The sequence below is a fragment of the Phyllobates terribilis genome, unplaced genomic scaffold (genome assembly GCF_046119375.1).
Source record: "Phyllobates terribilis strain yellow unplaced genomic scaffold, ASM4611937v1 Scaffold_234__1_contigs__length_3078370, whole genome shotgun sequence".
NCBI classification, from domain to species: domain Eukaryota; kingdom Metazoa; phylum Chordata; class Amphibia; order Anura; family Dendrobatidae; genus Phyllobates; species Phyllobates terribilis.
In genome coordinates, this window is record NW_027362994.1 from 1,889,113 (window position 1) to 1,910,463 (window position 21,351).

The window sequence follows — 21,351 nt, forward strand, 5'->3', positions numbered from 1 at the left end:
CCTGCAGAGGGGAGAACTGGTGACAATTGCAGGACACACAGGGGCCAGAATAGAATATACACATAGCAGTAGCCACCTGACATGACTGTTATGCCCTCAATATAACATTCATTGTGTACGCTGTCCATCAGTGTACAAGCTGTGGGGATCTGGCCGAGGCCGGCAGTACCAGGCACTCACACTTATATGGATCTTGCTGTGAAGGGGCGTCAGCGCCCCAGTGAGCACCATGGACCATTTGTTCTGTTAATTGGGAGGACCAATAACGTAATGCAGTAAAGTACCTGTACATTATCTGATAATGCCCTGTATATTATGTACTTACATTATTATTGCTATTATTACATACAGTTTTTACAGTACAGACTCATTTCTTGTTACATCATTTAGATGAAAAAGCGAGGTCTGGTTCCCACAGATGCCACATATACTGCCCTGTTCAACGCCTGCGCGGAGTCGCCATGGAAAGACTCGGGTCTGCAGCACGCACTGAAGCTGCGGAAAGAATTGATGGACAAGAACATTGCGCTTAATCCCATCACTTACAGGAGCTCGCTGAAGGTCTGCACGCTGAGCTCAGGACTGCAGGGGAGCTGTGAGCTATTTAAGGTAAGTCAAGGTCACAGTCCTGGTCACCCACAATGGAGTCCTTATAAGATGCCCCTATCGTAGATTAACCGGGAGGGAACAGCATCATTGTAATCATTCCACGGGGAATCACCAGTGCACCATGTCTGGCCGGGGACTTAGCCGCCATCAGAAGGCACCACCAGAGTTCAGTTCTTCTGTGGGGACCAGGGGGTCACTTAATAAATCTGAGAAAGGTGGACAGCTTTGTACTATCTGCTACCAACACATCCACTGTCAGCTTAAGAGATAGGAAGATGGTGCTGGGGTGTAAATTTTCAGCTAGTTAGTATGTCTCCTGTTAGGGGGGCACAGGGACCCCACCAGGGGCGGACTGGCCCACCGGAGGATCGGGAAAATCCCCGGTGGGCCCCGGATCCTGTTGACCACGCCCCCAAGCCCCACCCCCCCACCTCCCCTGGGCCCTCTACGGAGAATAGAGGCCTCCCCCCGGTTCGCTAATCATATCGGCAGCACTGCCAATATGATTAGTGATGGGACCTCTGCAGCGGCAAAGCAGGGAGAGCTATCTGCCTGCTGCCACAGTGCCCCTCTCCCTCCTCTGCGGAGCGCGACACTGCAGGCGCGTGCGCAGGAAGTCAGTCTCAGGGCAATGACGTCATCGCCCCGTGACTGCTTCCTGTGCGCGCTGTGGAGGATGGACCCGGCGTCGCCCCAGGCAGCGGCAACAGAATCCATGGGCTCCTAACAGGTATATATTATTGGAAACAGGAGAATGTATGGGCTCCTGTCAGGTATATATTATTGGAGGCAGCAGAATGTATGGGCTCCTGTCAGGTATATATTATTGGAGGCAGCAGAATCTATGGGCTCCTGTCAGGTATATATTATTGAAGGCAGCAGAATCTATGGGCTCCTGTCAGGTATATATTATTGGAGGCAGGAGAATGTATGGGCTCCTGTCAGGTATATAGTATTGGAGGCAGCAGAATGTATGGGCTCCTGTCAGGTATATATTATTGGAGTCAGCAGAATCTATGGGCTCCTGTCAGGTATATATTATTGGAGGCAGCAGAATGTATGGGCTCCTGTCAGGTATATATTATTGGAGGCAGGAGAATGTATGGGCTCCTGTCAGGTATATATTATTGAAGGCAGCAGAATCTATGGGCTCCTGTCAGGTATATATTATTGGAGGCAGCAGAATGTATGGGCTCCTGTCAGGTATATATTATTGGAGGCAGGAGAATGTATGGGCTACTGTCAGGTATATATTATTGGAGTCAGCAGAGTCTATGGGCTCCTGTCAGGTATATATTATTGGAGTCAGCAGAATCTATGGGCTCCTGTCAGGTATATATTATTGGAGGCAGGAGAATGTATGGGCTCCTGTCAGGTATATATTATTGAAGGCAGCAGAATCTATGGGCTCCTGTCAGGTATATATTATTGGAGGCAGCAGAATGTATGGGCTCCTGTCAGGTATATATTATTGGAGTCAGCAGAATCTATGGGCTCCTGTCAGGTATATATTATTGGAGGCAGGAGAATGTATGGGCTCCTGTCAGGTATATATTATTGGAGGCAGCAGAATGTATGGGCTCCTGTCAGGTATATATTATTGGAGGCAGCAGAATGTATGGGCTCCTGTCAGGTATATATTATTGAAGGCAGCAGAATGTATGGGCTCCTGTCAGGTATATATTATTGGAGGCAGGAGAATGTATGGGCTCCTGTCAGGTATATATTATTGAAGGCAGCAGAATGTATGGGCTCCTGTCACGTATATATTATTGGAGGCAGGAGAATGTATGGGCTACTGTCAGGTATATATTATTGGAGTCAGCAGAATCTATGGGCTCCTGTCAGGTATATATTATTGGAGTCAGCAGAATCTATGGGCTCCTGTCAGGTATATATTATTGGAGGCAGGAGAATGTATGGGCTCCTGTCAGGTATATATTATTGAAGGCAGCAGAATCTATGGGCTCCTGTCAGGTATATATTATTGGAGGCAGCAGAATGTATGGGCTCCTGTCAGGTATATATTATTGGAGTCAGCAGAATCTATGGGCTCCTGTCAGGTATATATTATTGGAGGCAGCAGAATGTATGGGCTCCTGCCAGGTATATATTATTGGAGGCAGGAGAATGTATGGGCTCCTGTCAGGTATATATTATTGGAGGCAGCAGAATGTATGGGCTCTTGTCAGGTATATATTATTGGAGGCAGCAGAATGTATGGGCTCCTGTTAGGTATATATTATTGGAGGCAGCAGAATGTATGGGCTCCTGTCAGGTATATATTATTGGAGGCTGCAGAATGTATGGGCTCCTAACAGGTATATATTATTGGAGGCAGCAGAATGTATGGGCTCCTGTCACGTATATATTATTGGAGGCAGCAGAATGTATGGGCTCCTGTCAGGTATATATTATTGGAGGCAGCAGAATGTATGGGCTCCTGTCAGGTATATATTATTGGAGGCAGCAGAATGTATGGGCTCCTGTCAGGTATATATTATTGGAGGCAGGAGAATGTATGGGCTCCTGTCAGGTATATATTATTGGAGGCAGCAGAATGTATGGGCTCCTGCCAGGTATATATTATTGGAGGCAGGAGAATGTATGGGCTCCTGTCAGGTATATATTATTGGAGGCAGCAGAATGTATGGGCTCTTGTCAGGTATATATTATTGGAGGCAGCAGAATGTATGGGCTCCTGTTAGGTATATATTATTGGAGGCAGCAGAATGTATGGGCTCCTGTCAGGTATATATTATTGGAGGCTGCAGAATGTATGGGCTCCTAACAGGTATATATTATTGGAGGCAGCAGAATGTATGGGCTCCTGTCACGTATATATTATTGGAGGCAGCAGAATGTATGGGCTCCTGTCAGGTATATATTATTGGAGGCAGCAGAATGTATGGGCTCCTGTCAGGTATATATTATTGGAGGCAGGAGAATGTATGGGCTCCTGTCAGGTATATATTATTGGAGGCAGGAGAATGTATGGGCTCCTGTCAGGTATATATTATTGGAGGCAGGAGAATGTATGGGCTCCTGTCAGGTATATATTATTGGAGGCAGCAGAATGTATGGGCTCCTGTCAGGTATATATTATTGGAGGCAGGAGAATGTATGGGCTCCTGTCAGGTATATATTATTGGAGGCAGGAGAATGTATGGGCTCCTGTCAGGTATATATTATTGGAGGCAGGAGAATGTATGGGCTCCTGTCAGGTATATATTATTGGAGGCAGGAGAATGTATGGGCTCCTGTCAGGTATATAGTATTGGAGGCAGGAGAATGTATGGGCTCCTGTCAGGTATATATTATTGGAGGCAGCAGAATCTATGGGCTCCTGTCAGGTATATATTATTGGAAGCAGCAGAATCTATGCGCTATAGACATAGCCACCATGAATTTCTAGTAAACAGAAAAAAAAAAGACAGAATTTTTTTTCTTTTAATTAAAAATAAAACACATTTAGGGACTCCATCTTTAATAAAGAAAAATCCTCACTCCAACGTAATCCATAGGTCTTCTGTCTTCAGCTCTGCTACATCTTTGCCATCTGACAATATGTCTGCTGACAGAGATGAGCCGGCACAGAATGACACTGGAGCAATGTTACTGTGTAGTGCGGCACTAGATTTCTTTTTTTGTCATTTCATGCAGTGTAGAAATCTTGAGAAAAGTGTAGATTGTGCTCTGGAAGTGATCAGTTATAGCTAACTATGTTATTTTCTGCAGAGATAAGTCCTGCATAGAAGATGAGATATATCGCTCTGCGGCAGATAAAGAACTTCACCTAGAGACATCACTGGTGAGTATGTGTGTTACCTATACACACACACTGACACTATATACAGAGCTCCTGTGTGTAATGTCACTGGTGATCACTGTATTACCTATACACACACACTGACACTATATACAGAGCTCCTGTGTGTAATGTCACTGGTGATCACTGTATTACCTATACACACACACTGACACTATATACAGAGCTCCTGTGTGTAATGTCACTGGAGATCACTGTATTACCTATACACACACACTGACACTATATACAGTGCTCCTGTGTGTAATGTCACTGGTGATCACTGTATTACCTATACACACATACTGACACTATATACAGAGCTCCTGTGTGTAATGTCACTGGTGATCACTGTATTACCTATACACACACACTGACACTATACACGGAGCTTCTGTGTGTAATGTCACTGGTGATCACTATATTACCTATACACACACACTTACACTATATACAGAGCTCCTGTGTGTAATGTCACTGGTGATCTTTGTATTACCTCTACACTGACGCTATACACAGGACTCCTGTGCATAATGTCACTAATAATCTCTACATTATCTGTACACTGACTCCATATATTTAGCTTTTTTACATCTTCATTATCAGTCACTATCTGGTGCCATTATGTGCCATGGTCATGGCGTGGCGGAATTTGTCCCTTGTATGTGGTATTATTCGGACAGTCACTATGTGGTGGTAATATGTCGTCTTCTCATGGTGTGGCAGTATATATACCTTGTACTTGGTAGTATTTGATCACTATGTGGTGGTATGTGTTCTGGTCATGGTGTGGCGGTATTTCTCTCTTCTATATGGTATTATTAGTCTAGGGATAGTTGTCAGTCATTTGTTTTTTCGGATATTAAGAATGGGAACATTCTTTATTTGCAATACATATTAAATACTTGGATGGTTAACCTCTCCCTGTGTTGTGACTACTACAGAGCAGCAGAGATGCACGTCAGCTCAAGACGCAAAAAATAAGCCGTCACAAAGCCCCAGATCCCAAAAAAATGAGAACACTACGGTGCGCAGAACATGGCGTGAAAAGTGTGATTTTTCAAACTTATGAATTTGTTTTCACCACTTAGATACCAGTAAAGGTATACATGTTTGGTATCTACAAACTCGTACTGACCCGAGGCATCACCCTGTCACGTTGGTTTTTCCATATAGTGAACATGGTGACTAAAAAACCCAATAAACAAACGTGCAATTGCACTTTTTTTGCAATTTTACTGCACTTGGAATTTTTGTTGCCATTTCCCTGTACACTATATGGTAAAATAAATGATTGCATCTGAAAGTACAACTCGTCCCGCAAAAAAACTGTCTTTCCTGCTGCTACAGACTTTTATATGACTACAATTTACATTCTGCTGCTTATGGAAACATTTTTGCAGTTTACAAGACCCTTCTTACACTTGCTTGCACCCAGGTTTCATGTGAAAGAGTGTTCTCAAAGCTGAAAATTGTAAAAAATCGTCTGAGGGCTTCGATTGGACAGGAGCTTTTAGAGTCCCTCCTTCTGTTGAACATTGAGTGTGACATTTCAAGGAACTTAGACTATGATGACATTATTAATACGTATGCAATGTCATCTTCTGTTCTGAAAAAAAACGTTTGTAATTTTGCTGCTGATTGACTGTTAGTGTGAGTTTATTTGTTGTTTTGGGCCTTTCACTAACAATTGAATGGTATTGTATTATAGAGGAGAGGAAAACGTGCAATACAAACTTCCAAAATGCTTACAGAATTCTTTTACTTTTCCCAGCGGCCAAGTTTGGTGCTGCTACAATGATGCCGGCTGCTGGGATGCCAGATGGATGCAGGTTCAATTTGTGGCACTTATACTTTAAGAGAATGTACCTTGAAAGTATTTCTTGTTATTGTTCTGTTATGGCACTTTATCACACACTGGTGTGAATAAGATAACAGTGTTCCTCTTTCGCCAGGAGTGTTTCTTTAGTTTGTTATTTATTCGTTATATTGGTTATTTATTGGTTAATAAAGTTGATTCATTTTGAATGAGTTTGTGGACTTATGTTATTCCTATATACGGTATCTGCATGGTGCTGGTGGGCCCCAAGATTGATTTTTTCCTGGTGGGCCCCAGGTACTCCAGTCCGGCGCTGGACCCCACTGATCCTGGGCACTGGTGCAGCACTGCGCCCCCTTCACTGTTTTTTTCACTGGCCACCCGGCTGTTCTGGGAACGGCAAAGTGACGCTTTCCCTGAGATTTTGATTTTTGTTAGATTTTTCTTGCAATACTCAAGCAGTGATGTCGCGAGCTGGATAATAACAAGCTAATATGGTCTTCTTGGGTTTATAGGAAATTGCACAAAAATTCCGTGTCGTTGGCCCTGAAACATTCAGCGTCCTGTTTATGGGATGCATAAAGGATGAAGAGCTGGGCTTCCTACAAGCTCTGCAGGTATGGCTTGCTGCACACATCCTGCATCCTATATCCGTACAGTGCACACTTACCTGGGAATTATGTCTCACACTTCCGACATGATGAGATGCGCAAAAACATTGAGGAATCATGGAGCAACTGTTCATTTTACTAATACAGATATTTCTTGCTGCAGTATTTCTGCTGAAGTGACGATGGGGCATGCCGGCTGAGGGTGGGACTCTTGGATTCTCTGATGACTCTGTTGGGCTCGGTGCACATTACGTTTGTGGCCATTGTTGGGCGCATACACATAGAAGGTGTGTGGCCCCCTAGTGGCCACTGTCAGGATGGATGATGAGGCATCCGTCCACTATTGGGACCCATTGTAAAGAAATGTATACCGCATTGCAGAGGTCGCTCTACATTTTTTACAGAAGAGTAAAAATCCTCCTCATAGTATTTTTCAGGAGTATTTTTAGCCAGTCTTTGAATATTAGAGAAGAGGCTGCAACCTGTGCTTTGCTCTACCGCTTCACCATCTTTGACGTATATTTACGTCAAAGGTCGTGTCCCTGCCTTTGATGTGATCTCGCACACCGAGCCCACATATTTCCCTGCACATGATGACTGATTTAATCAACCATCATCTGCCTTTAATAGCTGCTGATGTACTGTTGCTCCGCCTGCTGCTATTAACCAATCACTGACAGCGGGATTTAACGCACGTCGGCTGGAAGCGCGTCATACATCCTGCCACGTGATTGTGGGGCACCGATGGGTTGTCATGACAGCTGGGGGTCTGCTGATGACCTCCCATACATGTCATTATGACCCTCCTATGGGCCGGCGTTCATAGAAGATGGTGATTTCTGCTATAGATTGCAGTGTATGTACAGCACAAGCGATCAGACGATCGCCGCATCAAGTCTACTAATTAATCTGATCAGTAAACATTGTAATGGGGAAAAAATCAAAATGCCAGAATGACGTTTTTTTGGCTGCCACAGCATTGCAGTAAAGTGCAACATCAAAGTGGTTGCAGGGAGTATCTATATATATAATCGTCTTATCCCATCTGTCTGTCTGTCTGTCTGTCCAGGAAATCCCGCATTGCTCATTGGTCCGCCAGCGGCCAATCAGCGCCGCGGGATTTCTGAAAAAAGATGGCGGCCGTTAGCAGCTCATCTGCGGGACGGAGCTCAGCGGCGATGCAGCCGGGAGATGACCGGCGCGAGGTGCTCATCTCCCGGCCGGTACCAGCAGAAGGACCCCGACCGCCGGACCCATCTGCGGGACGGAGATGCAGCCGGGAAATGAGCGGCGCGAGGCGCTCATCTCCCGGCCGGTATCAGCGGAAGGACCGCCGGCGCCTCTGACCTCCATGCAGAACGGAGGACAGGGGAGCGGCGCTGCGGGTCGGGATACTTCTCCTGCGAGCGCCCGCTATGTCCCGGGTTCTCGCAGCGGAAGTAGCCGCAGAGGCAGCGCCGGTCCTCACCAAGACGATTCGATGATTGGTCGCGGTCTTCGGACCCGACCAATCACTGATCTTAGCGCAAAAGTTAAACATCGCTGTGCTGATTGGTCGCCGACGCTGCCCGCGACCAATCACCGATTTTTAACACAAATGTCTGGACCTCTGTAACACCATGCGGATACTGTGGGGACATCAGCGGCTAGGGTGTGAAGAGAGGACCGGGGAGCGGCGCTGCGGGTCGGGATACTTCTGCTCCGAGCGCCCGCTCATGTCCACCGGTCCTCACTAATACGATTACGCTCCCTGCTCCTCACCAATACGATTTGCGGATTGGTCGCGTGCGGAGAGCGCGACCAATCAGTGATCTTGGCGCTAAAGTTAAACACCGCTCTGCTGATTGGTCGCGGCCGCTGCCCGCGGCCAATCACCAATTTGGGCGCTACATTTAAATAGCCGCCACGACCAATCACCGATCTTACCGCCACTTTTAAACACTGCTGTGCTAATTGGTCGCGGACACCAGCCGCGACCAATCAGCGAGCTTGGCGCAAAATTTAAACAACGCTCTGCTGATTGGTCGCGGACACCATCCGCGACCAATTAGTGAGATTGGCGCCAAATTTAAACAGCGCTCTGCTGATTGATTGCGGTCGCTGGCCGAGATCAATCAGCAGTATTGGCGCAAAATGTAAACAACGCTCTGCTGATTGGTCGCGGACGCCGGACGCGTCCAATCAGCGAGATTGGCCCCAAATTTAAACAACGCTCTGCTGATTGGTCGCGGACTCCAGCTGCGACCAATCAGCGATTTTGCCGCCAAATTTAAACACCGCTCTGCTGATCGGTCGCTGGCCGAGATCAATCAGCAGTATTGGCGCCAAATTTAAACCTCACTCTGCTGATTGGTCGCAACCACTGGCCGCGACCAATCTGCGTTTTTTGTGCCAAATTTAAACAACGCTCTGCTGATTGGTCGCGGTAGCCGGCCGCGACCCATCAGCATTATTGGCGCCAAATTTAAACCCCGCTCTGCTGATTGGTCGCGGCCGCCAGCCTCGAACAATCAGCGAAATTGGCGGCAAATTTAAACAACGCTCTGCTGAATGGTTGAGGCCGCCGACCGCGACCAATCATCGATTTTGGCGCCCAATTTAAACAACGCTCTGCTGATTGGTCGCGGCCGTCAGCCGCGATTAATCAGCGATTTTGGCGCCAAATTTAAACCCCGCTCTGCATCTTTCTGCTGTTTGGTCGCGGAAGCCGGCCGCGACCAATCAGCAGTATTCTCGCCAAATTTAAACACCTCTATGCTGATTGGTCGCGGTCGCGACTAATCAACGATTTTGGTGTCAAATTTAAACACGCTCTCCAGTCCTCACTAACATGGCTTGCTGATTGGTCACGGCCGCCGCCCGCGACCGATCAGCGATTTTGGCGCAAAATTCAAACACCGCTCTGCTGATTGGTCGCGGCGGCCAGCCGCGACCAATCAGTGAGATTGGCGCCAAATTTAAACAGCGCTCTGCTGATTGGTCGCGGCCGCCATCCGCGACCAATCAGCGAGATTGGCGCCAAATTTAAACAACGCTCTGCTGATTGGTCGAGGACGCCGGCCGAGATCAATCAGCAGAGCGTTGCTTAAATTTGGCGCCAAAATCGTTGATTGGTCGAGGCCGCCGGTCGAGATCAATCAGCAGTATTGGCGCAAAATTTAAACACAGCTCTGCTGACTGCGCCCGGTCGGCCGCATACCTATTCTAGAATACCCGATGCATTAGAATCGGGCCACCATCTATTATATGGATATGTAGCTCACAAACTCCTAAATATATGATGTTTTCATTTACAATGTATCTAATTTATACATGTATATAGAGAGTACTGAGCATGGATTTGTAAGGTTTCATAACTTCCATGCTAGACAAAATTCTATAAAATAAATAATGTGACAATTCTTTCATGGCCGGAGGTGATAATAAACTGATATAACAGTGTACACTAGTAATTAGAATTCCCTGGGCTCGGGTGTAAGAGGCAATATTCCTGATGATCAGGGTCCCGTGTAGGGACGGTCACTGCTGTATACCATCTAGTACAGAGGTACAGAAGCTGGCGGCGCTCCCATAACCTCCGGGCTGCTGGATTCTATCAAACATCTCCATGTTATTCTGTATACAGTTATATTCTTCTTTCCATCACAATGCGGTGGGATATCACTACAATATGCCAACATGGTGTGATTAGTGGAGGGCGGCTGTCAGTATCCCCCGACTTTAGAATTAGATTGAATAATCCTTCAAAGGGGGTGTACAAAGTTTAAAAGATATCTCCTATCCATAGGATAACTTCCCGATGGATGGGGTCTGACTGCTGGGAGCCTCACCAATCCTGAAAACTGGGGATTTGAAGAGTCCTTTGTGACTGATGTGATGGTCGATCAGTGCTGCACCATACATTCTCTATGGGATGACTGAAGCTCTGTGCTTGGCTGGTCTTCAGCACTCCCATTAAGAATGAACGGAGCAGTGCGTATACTCAACCACCACTCCATTTGCGGCACCCTGCTACAACAGGTACCACAGGACCCAGGGTGCATGGATGGACTTCTCCACAAGAGGCCCTCACTACATACAAACACCTCCACCCTTCCACCTCATACCACCAGAGGGAGCCCGTTAGGGATATATATATATATATGGAGGGTGGAGCCAGGCAGTTCAGTCAGAGTTAGTAGTCAGACTGAGAGAGTCTGAGAGCGTGCTGACGCTGAGAGCAGCGAAGACGCGGCGCGTCTGCTGCTGGGTTCTGAGGGCCACGAGTGTGGCCGACGGTAAAGAGGAGAGATGAGAGGAGTTGAGGGGGCAGAGGAGCATCACAAGGCTCACCCCAAAGATACAAACCGGACACCGGGTCCGCGCCTACAGGGTCCTTTATACCCAGTAGGGACCACCGGCATTCCAGGAGGACTACAAGTCCCTGGCAGACCTGAAGCTAGACCCATTACAGGACCAGGAACCATGATGGCCCCGACGACCAGGGATAGTGGTTGCCAGCAGAAGGTCCTACTACTGAGCGACAGGTGAAGGAACAGCACGACACATAAGCTAGGCCCAGTTGCAGGCTGGCCAGGAGCATACAGAGAGGCAGACACGGACCAGGAGGCCTTATACCCGCTCACTGGGGAGAAGTCCTGAAGTGCACCCATCCTACTGAGTACCCTGGAGCGTACCTGACATCCGCACCAGTAAAGATATTGAAGCGAATCCCCTGTCTCTGTCAGTTACTCCTGCTGCGCCATCCCGCCTGCACTACAAGTCCCAGCATCACCACCCACCAAACTCCACACTGCCCCGGGGGCCCGCTCCACCTGTGGGGAGCAGAAACACCTCAGCTGCCATCCCATCACCCCCCCGGAGGTCTGAAGCAGCGCTGGTAATCATTACCAAGTACCACAGGTGGCGTCACAAACTGTTTATTTATTTTATCCAAGTTTCAATCCCCTTTTTCAAGAGTGACCCCAGTGTACGGGCCCAGGAGCCGACCACCGCGACATCCCCAAAACCAGGCAAAGGCCCGGGTACCGAGTCGTCCCCATCCCCTGGGCGCGTCGTACTCATCGTCTGTGGGACTGCCAGAACTAGTGGAGCGCTGCTCTTGGCTATTTTTGGGCAGTCCTATAGACAGTGAATGGAGGGGAGGCTGAGCATGCTGCCTGTTCTTGGGTTTGCTAGGGGTTCCAGCAGTCAGACCCTCAGTGATCAGTAAGTTATCCCCTAACCTTTGGATAAGAGATGATTTTCTATTTTGGCAATAACCCTTTAATTGCATCCATGTGGTTATTTTCCCCCTATCCTGTCCACCTTTATTATGTCCGTTATTCCCTCTGGTGGTCAGTGCAGCCATGTAGTGTATGTCTGTACTACTCAGGCTCTGGGGGGCCGGAGCGTGCAGCTACAGAGCAACCTGCTCCACATCACTGCCAGGAGGGGAGATTTATTGCTGTGTAGTTAGTCCAGGTGGTGCCGACAAGTAGAGGGAACAAGTTCTGGCAATCCTGCCAAAGGAGCACAGTTATTCCTGCACCGGACCTGCATCTCCGGTGTGCGGCGGCCGGGAAGGTGCCCGCTCTCCTCAGGGAAGATGCTGACGGCCCGCAGGCACATACCCGTCCTTGTGCCAATGCACAGGAGATAAAGCAGGACATTTATCTAAGTAGTGATGTGGCGTCTCCCACCCGCCTGTCATATTTGTAGATGACGCGTGGCGGAGGGCAGAAGCCGGGGTAGGACTCCTGTCCGGCTGCAGAAGTCTCATGTGTAGTGATACTCATGTGACTTTTCTAAAAGCATAAATTGGCCTGCAGAGGTGTCAGCGACGCTGGCTCAGACGTTACTGTGAGCGGAATAACAAGGCTTTGGTAACAGTTTCACCTCTTTATATTGTATTAGCTCCTTTACTTAGTCCTAGTTCAGACTGGTCTAAGAGATCGCCTGCTGATTCCTTTCTTGCGATTCTGATAGGAGATTTCTGTTAGAAGTTTGGCGCAAGGCTAGTGATTAGACTGGATAGTGATTAGACTGGCTAGTGATTAGACTGGCTAGTGATTAGACTGGCTAGTGATTAGACTGGCTAGTGATTAGACTGGCCAGTGATTAGACTGGCCAGTGATTAGACTGGCTAGTGATTAGACTGGCCAGTGATTAGACTGGCCAGCGATTAGACTGGCTAGTGATTAGTCTGGCTAGTGATTAGACTGGCTAGTGATTAGACTGGCTGGTGATTAGACTGGCTGGTGATTAGACTGGCTGGTGATTAGACTGACTAGTGGTTAGACTGGCCGGTGATTAGACTGGCTAGTGATTAGACTGGCTGGTGATTAGACTGGCTGGTGATTAGACTGGCTGGTGATTAGACTGGCTGGTGATTAGACTGACTAGTGGTTAGACTGGCCGGTGATTAGACTGGCTAGTAGATAAGGATTTTGTGCCAGATTTTTAGTAACAAAGGGAATACAGCGGTCGGCCACTTTAGGTGGACTGTTACAGTAGGCAGCATGCTGATAAGTTATTTTTTGACGTTTTGCATGATTTTCGCTGTCTTCGGTTGGCATATCCCCCCCCTTCCCAACGGCACTTCCATCTGCAACCTGTAACGGCCAGTCGGAATACCCGTGCTGGCATCGGGGTCTTATTGCATGGGTAGGCGCTGTGGCATTGGGGTCTTATTACACGGGTAGGCGCGCTGGCATCTGGGTCTTATTACAGGGGTAGGCGTGCTGGCATCAGGGTCTTATTACATGGGTAGGCGCACTGGCATCGGGGTCTTATTATACTGGTAGGCGCACTGGCATCGGGGTCTTATTACACGGGTAAGCGCGCTGGCATCGGGGTCTTATTACACGGGTAGGCGCGCTGGCATCGGGTCTTATTACACGAGTAGGCGCGCTGGTATCGGGGTCTTATTACACGGGTAGGCGCGCTGGTATCGGGGTCTTATTACACCGGTAGGCGCGCTGGCATCGGGGTCTTATTACACGGGTAGGCGTGCTGGCATCGGGGTCTTATTACACGGGTAAGCGCGCTGTTCGGAGACAATGGGAAAACCAGTGGGCAAGGCTTCACAGATACAGAAAATAGCACAGAATTTACTAGTAGAAGTTGCCTATTTATTATGTAGACACACGTTTGGAAATGACATAAGTAGATGGCCCAAGCCCTCCACAAAGCTTTTCATCCTGGAGGGCACCGGCTTTACCAATGTGACCCTCTGACATATGGGAGCATCATTATAATAGGGTACTGCCATTACATGCCAGCTAGTCCGTGTCCAGTTACTGCTTTCTCTGTGACGGGGTGTACATATTTGCGTGAATGTAATGTGGATAGTGACTGTATACGCCATCTTGTGCTTCAGGTCTGGAGGCAGATGCGGCACATGGGGGTAAAGCCGGATGTAATCACCTATAACCTGCTTCTTTGTGCCCCCCGAGACTGTGGGATTGGAGACACCGCTGACGCTCTACATTTACTCACGCACTCTAAGGAACTGGCAGCCCTGACTTTAAGTGCAGGCAAAGAGAAGCAAGACAGGAAAAGCCAGCAAGTGAAGAAAAGAAAGGATAGTCCTGAAGAGGTGGGCAGCCCATGCTCCTGGGCCATTCCTCAATTCCAAGTGGCAACTATGGCACAGCTGAGGACTTGGCAGGCTCACAGGCACTGGCCGTGGTGAGTACGGCTGACCATTTTCCCAGCGTGCCCTCTTTTGATGCCAGTAATGTGCCAAACCTCCTGGACCTGTCTGTAAATACGGGAAAAATTGTGTCACTTGTAAATGTCAATACCCCATCTGACCGATTGGCAGTGATTGGCGACTTAGGGGGCGTTCTTCAGAAGATGAAAGAAGACAACGTCTGTCCTACAATAAAGACCTTCACCCTCCTAGCGGCAGTCATGAGAGCAGAAGTGGGGTCAGAATCTGCCGTCCGGGCCACTATGGACGCCTACGGAGTACAGCCAGATCTCACCTTTTTTAACACTTTGGTGTTGAAGAGGAGTAAAACTCTGAAGCTGCAGTCGGCTTTGGTAAGGGAATGGTTTTTATTTTATCATTTAAATGTTAAAAAGCCATCATAAAATAATTAACACGGCTTGTGAGAAGATCCACGCTATCTGACAGTAAAGAGGCTGAGGTACAGTAGGTGAATGATGTTACCGCATTGTGGGATTATATTTGCTGCATGAAATCATTTGTAAAGCGTGTGACAGATCTGCCTGACTTTTTATATATATTTTTTTCTTAAAAGTGAATACCTTTTTTTTTTTTACTATGGCTTTATAACGATCCAAAGCAAATGGTTCTGTGTGACCCACTACTACTCAGGTAGCGTTAGCCCTCCCTGGGAAAGGTGTACTTGGATGACGGGCCGGTGGAAGAGGGGGATGCAGTCGTAGCCTTGACCCGGTCTGTGCCCAGGGCGCACACATTAAAAATATGGGCTAGCAGATGAGTGGTTATTTGTCGACTACGCCACCTGTGGTTCCCGGTGATTACCACCAGCGCTTGGGCACTGAATGCCCGCCTGCTTCATCCCAGCATAGGATTTTGTGCTCAGGGAGGTGATTGATCGTAGCGCTATTATGTGCAGGAGGGATACTTACAGCATGAAAGGGTTTTGTATTTATTTATACCCTGAATAGTACTTTTTGTGGTATGTGAGTATATAGTATTTGTTAGCTCAGATATTCTATATGGGCTTCATTTATGTTTGGGACTCTTTGTATTTTTCAATATATACTCTGCTGTAGTAGGCACATATTTCCCTCTTCATCTTTCTGGACTATAGTACACCTCCTTGTATACTAATGTCAGGCAGTCATAACTCATTTGCATGTGTACGATATTGATCACCAGGGATAATACTGGCACTTGTATTATGGTACTGCTTGTTCTGTTGTAACTAGGGATGTTTTTTTTGGAGCAGGTGGGCTTCAAATTAGTGGGTAACCCCACTATATTGATTTTACTTGTGTTTTAGCAATTTGGGTTTTTTTACGTTGTTTGTATGTATTTATATTTGTAATGAATAAAATTTATTGTCACTTATTATAACGTTTGATAATTTATTGAAGTATTGCTGGGTGATCACTGCTTCATAGCACACCTCTTTTCCCTTTTTTCACGTACCACCAGCGCTGCGTCAGTCCTCTGAGGCGGGTGTCGTGGCAGCTCAGCTGGTACTACTCCCCACAGGCGGAGCAGGGCCTCAGGGCAGAGAGAGAGGAAAGTCTGGAGGTTGGTGGTGTGTGTGCGGTGCCGCGCAGGAAAGGATAACGGAGGCAAGGGGTGAAGTCTTCCAAGCTTTACTCACGTTGTTTCAGTAGTAAGCACAAAGCTTCTCCTTGCTCCTCACGGCGCGCTGCGACCACCAGGAAGGGGTTCAGCACACTCCGGGTAGTTTAGGTGCACTTAACGAGACCCCTGGACCAGAATGTTCCTCTCCTTGGTGAGTTCTCCCATTAAGTCTCCTCCTGACTGTGTGTGTGGTATGAACTTGGTGAAACGCCGGTTCCCGCTGCATCAGCGCAGTTTAAGGGATACGGGTGGCGTACTCCGCTCCGTCCATATCCCCCTTAGGGATCCAGAAGGCCTCTGGGCTTTTCCGACTGAGACGTGAAGTAACAGAGTCAGATATCGGGGGCCGGTACCCCTCTTGCAGCAGGAATCCCTCTGACTAGGCCAGAGTAAGAAATACAGGTGGTGTATGCTGCTCCGTCCGTATCCCCTGGGATCCTTTTGCCTGTGGAGCTTTACTCCTCCGCTCCCCTCCAGGCCTTCTTAGGTAGGGACCTTGACCAGGTAGAGACAGCGGTTAACTCTAACCCACTCCTCACCTCAAGCCCAGAGTACGAGGACCGTGTATCTTCAACAAGCTGCAGGTTCCAGCAGAAAGCCACGATCAGCGATGAAGATCACAATCAAAGACCTTGAACCTAAGATGGCCATGTATTAAATATGTATCAGTAAGTGTAACCTAAAAGTGTGTCCTCCACCCTCACCCACTACATGGTTCCCCCTATCTTTGGTCTCCCCCCCATCTCCTCTATCCTGGCTGGGGCAGCACCCTGGTGCATATAAGCCCCCCACAGGACAGGAGTGGTGTAGTGTTGAGTGCTGAGGCTGGGTCCCGTGTGGTGCTCCATCCTTACCTCGGAGAGGAGATACCACACCTCGATCTGAGGTGCAGTACCCCTGTGGCGACTGAACCCTCTGGGACGCCACAGTTCCAACCGATTCATATAGAAACTACACTTTTTTATATCGGCCTAATTGTTTCTAAGCATGGCTTTGAAAGAAGGGGCATGGCTTTGAAAGAAGGGGCATGGTTTTGAAAGAAGGGACATTGCTTTGAAAGATGGGCATGGCTTTGACAGAAGGGGCATGGCTTTGACAGAAGGGGCATGGCTTTGACAGAAGGGGCATGGCTTTAAATACAACAGCATGCACTAAATTGTTTGAAAATTGGGGGGCAAAAAAAGTGATGCAAGGCAAGCCAGCAAAAGAGTCTAAAGTATGACACATTTTCTCATTTACATGTCCATATTTAACCACGTACATGGAAAAAATGGCCCTGGTGTCAGCAGTGTTTGTTCCGTGTGTCATCAGTGTTTGGTCTGTGTGTCCGTTTTTCCCATCAATGTTTGACGGATGGATAAATAAATCCTTGAATTACAGAGCTTCTCCTATTCTTTGCCATCCGGGTGCTGAATGTTTTTGCACAGACCCATAGACTTGTATCGGCTCTTTTCATCTGTGATATCGGAAAAAGACAGACAGACGGACATGTGAATAGCACCATAGATTATACTGGGTATGTGATGTATCCATGAAAAAAAGGGATAAACCTCCACGTGCAACATGATGTGTGAATGAGGCCTTTTGCTTTTTCTGGCCGCACCATCAAGAAAGATTTCCTCCATTTGTGTTTTTGGTCGGTGTGATGTCCATGTCACCCAGTGTAATATTCCACATGAATGGATTGACCACCAGACTGTGGGGGAATAATGGCTACAGGCGCTTATCTCATCCATCCGTTTTTTTAATGAGATATAACCGTAGATTTCAAAGGCTGCACAACAATCAGACACAATCCGTGTGGCAGGTATGTTTTACCGGACGCACTGCATAGATTACATAGGAAAGTGTGTCTGGCCTTCTATTAGGTTTTTTTTTAGTTATGGATGACAAATGGACGCTGGACGGATCAAAAATGGCCTTTTTTTCCCCTGAACACAAAGCATTGTGCTTGTGTGAATTTGCGCTTCGGCAGGCAATTGTGCCCTGAGCCTATATGAAGGCGTTTTGTGCGCTGCCGCCAAAATGCAACATTCAGTTGGACGCAGCAATATTTTATGTGTGAATACTGTTTAATACAGATTTTAGCATTTCCCTTTTTCTGAAAATGCGTCGGGCCTCATGCAGAAACAAACTTTTTGTCGAAACGGACAGTGATACCCATAACAACCAATCAGAGCTCTTCTTTTATTGCCCTGGTAAAATGAAACGTGGCATCTGGTTGGCTGTCATGGAGAACACTGACACATTCTGAAACTTAGTGCAGATTCTTCCACACTTCATGCCACACGTACAGTGTAAAAACTGATCGTCTGAATGGTTTCTTTACAGCAGCTGTTGCCTATGATGGCACAGAGAGGCATTGCACCAAACATCCATACCTTTTGCAATCTCGCTAGGGCATGCCTTAAAGAAAAAGATGGTTTACAGCTCCTGGAAGACATGGCGGTAATGACATTGCTAGTTTACATAGTTTATTTAGTGTCTTTTTTTTTACTCCTACTTGATAAAGTCTAGAAAATAATGTCATTTTTAAACTGATTTGCCTTTTTATAGAAAACAAGTGACAAGGATCTTTTTGCATATCTGATCGGTAACTTGTTTTACAGATTTGTGGATTCCATCCAAATATCAATGTATACAGCACATTGATTAATGCGGCCATAAAGAGGTTAGATGACGTCTACTTGACCAATATTCTGCGGGACATGAGGAACAGAAACGTGGCTCCTAATGAAGTGGTGGTCCGTCAGCTGGAGTTTGCAGCACAGTACCCACTAAACTTTGATAAAGTGAGTATACGATCTGATAAAACCAATAATGGAGGCTGGTGAAGAGGAGGGAATTCGCCTCCATGTGGGTAAAAATGTGTTGTTTTTTATCAAAATGGAAAATTGTATTCGGTAAAAATACTCCACACCACACACCATCAACCAAGAAGTCCAATAACTAGTAATAGATTAGAAACAAGCGTTTGAAGACTTTTCCTGTTGTGAACATGATCCTTTAAGTTAAAGGGAACCTGTCACATTGGATAACGCTATTAACCTGCTGATGTAGGGTTAATCTGCAGGGTAATACCATTAGGAAGTGCTTGGCCACTATACTGAATGTGTAGCACATGGGAGTAAATTAACTTTATTCCTCCCGTGAGCCACTGACAGGTGGCTCTGCACTGATGTACTGTAGAGCTAGCTGTCAGTCAAAGGGCTGGGGCGTGCTTACAACCATTGCTTACTGTGTACAGATTGGTGACACTGTCTGAGCACTAACTCTCAACTCTAGCTAGATTCTAACTACTGACTGAGCTGCCTGGCTCCACCTTCCCTTTATATATCCCTATCTGGGCTCCCTCTGCTGGTAAGAGGTGGAAGGTGGAGGTGTTTGGATGTAGTGAGAGCCTCTTGTGGAGAAATCCAATCATGCACCCTTCTAGGTTCTGTGGCACCAAGCGCAGCAGGGCGCCACATATACAGTTATAGGTTAAGCAGTGAGTCTAATGGCTGGCCATATTTAGGAAAAACCCCACTAAGAAATTAAAGACACATACAGCAGGGCCACAGTAATGACAAATTCCCATTAGAAAGGAGAGAGTCTCCCATAGTGTTGGCCTATGTAGTGAATGCAAGGGCTGCCAAAAATTTGGAGGCACTTCTATGCCCCTTGGAAGAGACGTGGAGGAGGACCTCATAAAAAATGTTCCCATGAGAAAGGAGCGGGCCTCCTATACTTGTAATGCCCATGCACTAAGTGTATGGGCTGACAAACATTCTCCCCTGGGGGGTATACATGTACATACTGTATAAAACATTTTTTTTACGGGCATCATAAACACTCCTTCAAAAAAATTCTGTGGGTGTTGCATCACGGACCACGGTCACCCTGGTGATATGGTGGTGGAAGATGAGGAGAAGGAGGAGGACAAGAGCAAATAGTCAAAATCAGGAAGTGTATACCCATGTGTGGGTGTGAAAAGGTGCATGGGAATACACCTCCCAAGAAAAGACACTGGATTTGAGTTTATGTTACGCTGCTATTATTCGGTGGTGTTGAGAAGTCTGGCCCAATCTAGCACTTGTTCATTTTTATAAGAGTCAGCCTGTCAGCATTTTCAGTTGACAGGCGGATGCGCTTATCAGTTATAATTCCACCAGCGGCACTAAAAACCGGCTCTGATAAAACGCTGGCGGCAGGGCAGACCAGGACCTCCAAGGCATAGAGACCCAATTCATTCCACATATCCAGCTTGGATACCCAATAATTATAAGGCACAGCGGAATCACAGAGGACGTTGGTACGTTCGGCAAGGTACTCCCTCAGCATCTTCCCAAACTTTGAACTCCTTGTGAGAGTACCCCGCGCCTCAGGCCCTCTGCGATGGGAGGGTCTGAGAAAACTCTCCCAGAACTTTGACAGTGTTCCCCTGCCTCTGCTGGATTGAAGTTGCGTCTCTCTCGCTTGTACTCCTTGGTTGTCCAATGAAGTGTGCCCTCTGCTGCCAGCGTTTTCAGATGGGAATTTTTTTAATAGTGCCGCAACACAGGCCTTCTGGTACAGCCCCATTTTTGCAGGCCTGTCCACCTCAGGAATAAGAGATATAAAGTTCTCCTTGTTGTGTGGGTCTAGAAGTGTCACCAACCATTAATGACTGTCACCCAAAATTTTGAGAATGCAAGGGTCATGGGAAAGGCAGCATAACATAAACTCAGCCATGCGTGCCAGACTACTAACAGGCAAGACTTCCGTGTCCTCACAAAGAGGATGACTGACCATGCTCTCCTCCTCATCCTCCTCTCTGTCCTCTGGCCATCCACGCTGAACAGACGGTATGACAGCTGTGCAGGTAGAACAGTCTATAGTGCATGAAACTAGCTCCTGTCCTTCCTCCTCCTCTTCCTCATTTTCACCCAATCCACGTTGGGATGAGATGAGGCTTGGCTGTGTGTAATCAACCTGTATGGTTCCTTGCTCCATCTCATTGTGCTCCACCTGCAATGCATCCTCTTTGATTGTGAGCAGAGAGCATTTCAGAAGACAGAGAAGCGGGATGGTGACACTAATTATGGCGTCATCTCCGCTCACCATCGTGGTGGAGTCCTCAAAGTTTTGGAGGATGGTACATATGTCTGACATCCAGGTCCACTCCAGAGGTCTTATGTGTGGAGTCTGAACTGAATACTGACGGCCTTATTGATGCTGGTACTCA

At 47.2% G+C, this 21,351-nt stretch overlaps 1 pseudogene; it reads left to right on the top strand.

The window, feature by feature from the left end:
* Positions 1-390: 390 nt before the first annotated feature.
* LOC141215242 (pentatricopeptide repeat-containing protein 1, mitochondrial-like) lies at positions 391-18,979 on the top strand (annotated as a pseudogene).
* Positions 18,980-21,351: the final 2,372 nt, after the last annotated feature.